The sequence below is a fragment of the Mus musculus genome, chromosome 7 (genome assembly GCF_000001635.26).
Source record: "Mus musculus strain C57BL/6J chromosome 7, GRCm38.p6 C57BL/6J".
Classification (NCBI taxonomy): Eukaryota; Metazoa; Chordata; class Mammalia; order Rodentia; family Muridae; genus Mus; species Mus musculus.
In genome coordinates this window covers 60,048,386-60,054,819 of record NC_000073.6, presented here as the reverse complement: position 1 = coordinate 60,054,819, position 6,434 = coordinate 60,048,386, and the positions used below count along the sequence as shown (strand labels likewise).

At 36.7% G+C, this 6,434-nt stretch overlaps 1 protein-coding gene and 1 long non-coding RNA gene across 6 annotated transcripts in view; both read left to right on the top strand.

Moving 5' to 3' along the window:
• Snhg14 (small nucleolar RNA host gene 14) overlaps positions 1-6,434 on the top strand; it is a 1,177,441-nt gene that overhangs the window by 395,358 nt on the left and 775,649 nt on the right. The window lies entirely within an intron of this gene.
• The window catches only part of Snrpn (small nuclear ribonucleoprotein N), a 467,683-nt gene that overhangs the window by 395,358 nt on the left and 65,891 nt on the right, over positions 1-6,434 (top strand). The gene's annotated exons all lie outside the window — the stretch shown is intronic.

Below are 6,434 nucleotides of genomic sequence, written 5' to 3'. Positions count from 1 at the left end.
TGAAGATGCTCTCTTTTTTCCACTGAATAATTTTTGCTCCCTTGTCAAATATCAAGTGATCATAGGTGTGTGGGTTCATTCCTGGGTCTTCAATTCTATTCCATTGGTTTACTTTTCTGTTGCTATACCAATACCATGCAATTTCTATTACAATTGCTCTGTACTACCACTTTAGGTCAGGCATGGTGATTCCACCAGAGGTTCTTTTATCCTTGAGAAGATCTTTTGTTGTCCTAGGTTTTTTGTTATTCCAGATGAATTTCCAGATTGCCCTTTCTAATTCGTTGAAGAATTGAGTTGGAAATTTGATGGGGATTGCATTGAATCTATAGATTGCTTTTGGCAAGATAGCCATTTTTACTAAATTGATTCTGCCAATCCATGAGTCTGGGAGGTCTTTCCATCTTCTGAGATCATCTTTAATTTCTTTTTTCAGAAACTTGAAGTTCTTATTATACAGATCTTTCACTTCCTTAGTTAGAGTCACAGCAAGGTATTTTATATCATTTGTGACTATTGAGAAAGGTGTTGTTTCCCTGATTTCTTTCTCAGCCTGTTTATCCTTTGTGTACAGAAAGGCCATTGATTTGAGTTTATTTTATATACAGCTGCTTCATTGAAGCTGTTTATCAGGTTTAGGAGTTCTCTGGTGTAATTTTTAGGGTCACTTATATATACTATCATATCATCTGCAAAAAAGTGATATTTTGACTTCTTCCTTTCCAATTCCTATCCCCTTGACCTCCTTTTGTTGTCAAATTGCTCTGGCTAGGACTTCAAATACGATGTTGAGTAGGTAGGGAGAAAGTGGGCAGCTTTGTCTAATCCCTGATTTTGGTGGAATTGCTTCCAGCTTCTCACCATTTACTTTGATGTTGGCTACTGGTTTGCTGTAGATTGCTTTTATCATGTTTAGGTATGGGCCTTGAATTCCTGATCTTTCCAAGACTTTTATCATGAATGGGTGTTGGATTTTCTCAAATGCTTTCTCCACATCTAACATGGTTATCATGTGGTTTTTGTCTTTGAGTTTGTTTATATACTGGATTACCTGGAAAGATTTCCTTATATTGAACCATCCCTGCATCCCTGGGATGAAACCTACTTGGTCACGATGGATGAATGCTTTGATGTGTTCTTGGATTCAGTTAGCAAGAAATTTATTGAGGATTTTTGCATGGATATTCATAAGGGAAATTGGTCTGAAGTTCTCTATCATTTTTTGGGTCTTTTTGTGGTTTAGGTATCAGAGTAATTGTGGCTTCATAGAATGAGTTGGGTAGAGTACCTTCTGCTTCTATTTTGTGCAATAGTTTGTGAAGAACTGGGATTAGATCTTCTTTGAAGGTCTGTTAGAAATCTGCACTAAACCCATCTTTTTTTTTTGGTTGGGAGACTATAAAGGACTGCTTCTATTACTTTAGGGGATATGGGACCATTTAGATCATTAACCTGATCTTGATTTAACTTTGGTACCTGGCATCTGTCTAGAAACTTGTCCATTTCATCCAGGTTCTCCAGTTTTGTTGAGTATAGCCTTTTGTAGAAGGATCTGATGGTGTTTTGGATTTCTTCAGGATCTGTTGTTATGTCTCCCTTTTCATTTCTGATTTTGTTAATTAGGATGCTTTCCCTGTGCCCTCTAGTGAATCTGGCTAAGGGTTTATCTATCTTGTTGATTTTCTCAAAGAACCAGCTCCTCGATTTGGATGATTCTTTGAATAGTTCTTGTTTCCACTAGGTTGATTTTGCCCCTGAGTTTGATTATTTCCTGCTCTCTACTCCTCTTGAGTGAATTTACTTTCTTTTCTTCTAGAGCTTTTAGGTGTGTTGTCAAGCTGCTAGTGTGAGCTCTCTCTAGTTTCTTTTTGGAGGCACTAAGGACTATGAGGTTCCCTCTTAGAAATGCTTTCATTGCGTCCCATACGTTTGGGTATGTCGTGGCTTCATTTTCATTAAACTCCAAAAAGTCCTTAATTTCTTTGTTTATTCCTTCCTTGACCAAGGTATCAGTGAGAATAGTGTTGTTCAGTTTCCACGTGAATGTTGGGTTTCTATTATTTATTTTGTTATTGAAGATCAGCCTTAGTCCATGGTGATCTGATAGGATGCATTGGACAATTTCAATATTTTTGTATCTGTTGAGGCTTGTTTTGTAACTAATTATGTGGTCAATTTTGGAGAAGGTACCATGAGGTGCTGAGAAAAAGTTATATCCTTTTGTTTTAGGATAAAATGTTTTGTAGATATCTGTTAGATCCTTTTGTTTCATAACTTCTGTTAGTTTCACTGTATCCCTGTTTAGTTTCTGTGTCCATGATCTGTCCATTGGTGAAAGTGGTTTGTTGAAGTCTCCTACTATTATTGTGTGAGGTGCAATGTATGCTTTGAGCTTTACTAAAGTGTCTTTAATGAATGTGGCTGCCCTTGTATTTGGAGCATAGATATTCAGAATTGAGAGTTCCTCTTGGAAGATTTTACCTTTGATGAGTATGAAGTGCCCCTCCTTGTATTTTTTGATAACTGTGGGTTGAAGTCGATTTTATTAGATATTAGAATGGCTACTCCAGCTTATTTCTTCAGACAATTTGCTTGGAAAATTGTTTTCCAGCCTTTCATTCTGAGGTAGTGTCTGCCTTTTTCCCTGAGATGTGTTTCCTGTAAGCAGCAACATGTTGGGTCCTGTTTGTGTAGCCAGTCTGTTAGTCTATGTCTTTTTATTGGGGATTTGAGTCCATTGATATTAAGAGATAGTAAGGAAAAGTAATAGTTGCCTCCTATTATTTTTGTTGTTAAAGTTGGCATTCTGTTCTTGTGGCTTTCTTCTTTTAGGTTTGTTGAGGGATTACCTTCTTGCTTTTTCTAGGATGTGGTTTCTGTCCTTGTGTTGGGTTTTTTTTTTTTCCTGTTATCCTTCAAAGGGCTGGATTCGTGGAAAGATAATGTGTGAATTTGATTCTGTCATGGAATACTTTTGTTTCTCCATCTAAGGTAATTGAAAGTTTGACTGGCTATAGTAGCCTGGGCTGGCATTTGTGTTCTCTTAGTGCCTTTATAACATCTGTCCAGGCTTTTCTGGCTTTCATAATCTCTGGTGAAAAATCTGGTGTAATTCTGATAGGCTTGCCTTTATATGTTACTTGACCTTTTTCCCTTACTGCTTTTAATATTCTCTCTTTATTTAGTACATTTGTTGTTCTGATTATTATGTTTCGGGAGGAATTTCTTTTCTGGTCCAGTCTATTTGGAGTTCTGTAGGCTTCTTGTATGTTCATGGGCATCTCTTTCTTTAGGTTTGGGAAGTTTCCTTCTATAATTTTGTTGAAGATATTTACTGTCCCTTTGAGTTGAAAATCTTCGTTCTCATCTACTCCTATTATCCATAGGTTTGGTCATCTCATTGTGTCCTGGATTTCCTGGATGTTTTGAGTTAGGATCTTTTTGAATTGTCCATTTTCTTTGATTGTTTTGCCAAAGTTCTCTATGGAATCTTCTGCACCTGATATTCTCTCTTCCATCTCTTGTATTCTGTTGCTGATGCTCGCATCTATGTTTTCAGATTTCTTTCCTAGGGTTTCTATCTCCAGCGTTGCCTCACTTTGGGTTTTCTTTACTATGTCTACTTCCATTTTTAGGTCTTGGATGGTTTTATTCAATTCCATCACCTGTTTGGTCTTGTCTTCCTGCAATTCTTTAAGGGATTTTTGTGCTTCCTCTTTAAGTTCTTCTACCTGTTTAGCAGTGTTCTCCTGTATTTCTTTAAGTGAGTTATTAAAGTCCTTCTTGATGTCCTCTACCATCATCATGAGATATACTTTTAAATCCAGGTTTAGCTTTTCAGGTGTGTTGGGGTGCCCTGGACTGGGCGAGGGGGGAGTACTGGGTTCTGGTGATGGTGAGTGGTCTTGGTTTCTCTTAGTAAGATTTTTACATTTGCCTTTTGCCATCTGGTAATCTCTGTAGTTAGTTGTTATAGTTTCTCTGGTTAGAGATTGTTCCTCTCATGATTCTGTTAGCCTCTATCAGCAGACCTTGGATACTAGATCTTTCCTCTGAATTTCAGTGGTCAGAGCACTCTCTACAGGCAAGCTATCCTCTTACAGGGAAGGTGCACAGATATCTGGTGTTCAGACCTCCCTCCTGGCTGAAGATGAAGGCCCAAAACAGAACCTGTCACAGAAGCTGTGTTGCTTAGGCCTGCACAGAAGCTGTTTGCTTCTGTAGACCACACTCTCACCTGCACAGACTAGTCTCACAGGTATCCAGGAACCAAGATGGCTCCCGTAGGTGCTCCTGCAAAGCCCTCCCGGGCTGGACTGACACCTATCTTCTGGCAGGGAAGGTGCCCGGATGTCTGGAGCCTTAAAAGGGGGCTGCCTCAGAAGCTCTGTGGCTTCTGCCTGTCCCAGAAGCTGTTAGCTTCTGTAGTCCACACTCTCACCTGTGCAGAGTAGTCTCGGTGGAGTCCTGGAACCATAATGTCACTCTTTAGTCAAAATATGTTCTCTGTATTTTTACCAGTGGTCACATTTTTTTTTTTAAAGTGACACTTCCTCACCTAGCAAACATCAATGCTAATGGTCCCCCAGGTATATTACTGAACTATAAATGAGTACTCTTTTCCTGTACTTGGATTTTTTTAGTGAATTTTTTGTTTATGCATTGACTAATATTGAATGCAACATGAATCATGTCTAACCAAACCCTGAGAACAGCAAATATTGATAGACTACTGTGACAATCTACTGGTTCTCAAAAATTTTTAATGTATAAATACATATTTATACATATTTATTTACAAACTTTTTAAGATGACAAACTAAAATTACAGAGACTTAATTTGACTTCAGTACATGTTCCAACACTAAAGTATTTACATAAACTAGTATTGCCACGTTATAAACAAAATTCCATGATTTCTGAATTTCATTCACTTCTCACTACAACCTCAAGTGAAGTATCTTCATCTTTTTTCATAAGTTGTAATTTCTTCTATATTCCTTACATTATATCCCAAATCTAACAAGTAAAGTACTTTTGGTTTGTTTGCTTTGTTTCTATATTAGGAGTGGTTACTTGTTATTTTGGATTTGTTTGCTTATTTTATTTATTATGTAGAAAAAACTGGGGAACACCTAAATTCTATCTTAAAATCTCCACACATTTACAATCATAGTGGAAACAAAAAACATGAGTATTAAAATTATTTGAGGAAATGGACTTAATGTTAGAGATTTTAAATTAAAAATGATTTTTTCTACAATAATAAACCTGATTACAGTCATTTTCCCTCTACTAGTCCTAGTCCCTGCCCACATACATTTCTGTTATTACAAAACTTTTCTAAGGGCTAAAAACAAAGTAAAATAAAAATAAGAAATTGTCCTAACATAAAGCAAATACTAACACAATGGAAATGGACAAAACAACAAGAAAGAAAAGATTCCAAGAAAAGTGCACAAGAAGAATGACACAGTAGCTCACATATTCAGGAATTCTATAGTAATGCTAAAATGGAAGCCATATTATATGCAGAGGACAAAGTGCAGACACTCAGAGTTCATATGATCTCAGATTATATTGTTTAAGAACCCCTTATTTTCTTGGTGTTCCCCATGTGTTCTGGCTAGTACACTTGTTTTGCCTCCTCTTTTTCATGGTTACCTTAGCACTGAATGGATGAATTTGGTGGAGTCAGTAAGTTTAGGGGTGAATGTCCCAAAAACTCTCACTCTATGTATAATGTATAAATGCAGGTCTCTGTATTTGTTTCTAACTCATGTAGTAGCCCTTAAGACAAATTAGATATTGCTTGGTCATTACCACATGCTTTGTATCAACTTTGAAGTAGCATATCTTTCAGGCAGGATATACTATTTTAGATCAAAGGATTTGTGTATTGCTTAGTGTGTGTATATCTATTTCAGTAATGTGTAGACTACTATAGGCACCTACACATATGCTCACATACACATACACACAGAAGGGTGAGAGAACAGAGAGACAGATGCTGAGTGATAGACAGAGACAGAAATGGGGACAAAGATAGAAATATACACACATGAATAAAATTAATAAAATCTAGCTAACTGTGGTGACACATGACTTTCCTTCCAGCACTTTAGAGGCAGAAGCTGGTAAATCTCTGCATTCAAAGCCAGCCCAGTCTACAAAGTGTCTTTCCAGTCCAGCTAATTCTAATGAGTAAGACCCTCATTAGAGGGTCAAGAAAAAGAAGAAAGAAGAAAAGAGAAAGAAACAGACATAAGTATCTCCTAGCAACAATTTTTAAAATGAGAGAAAAAAATTCATCACAATGAAAATCAATATTGTTATTAAACAACAAATAATATGTTCATAAGGGTTTCATTTACATGAACACATAGGAAAATTTAAAAGTACACCTAATCAAGTAAAACCTGATTAATGCAGAA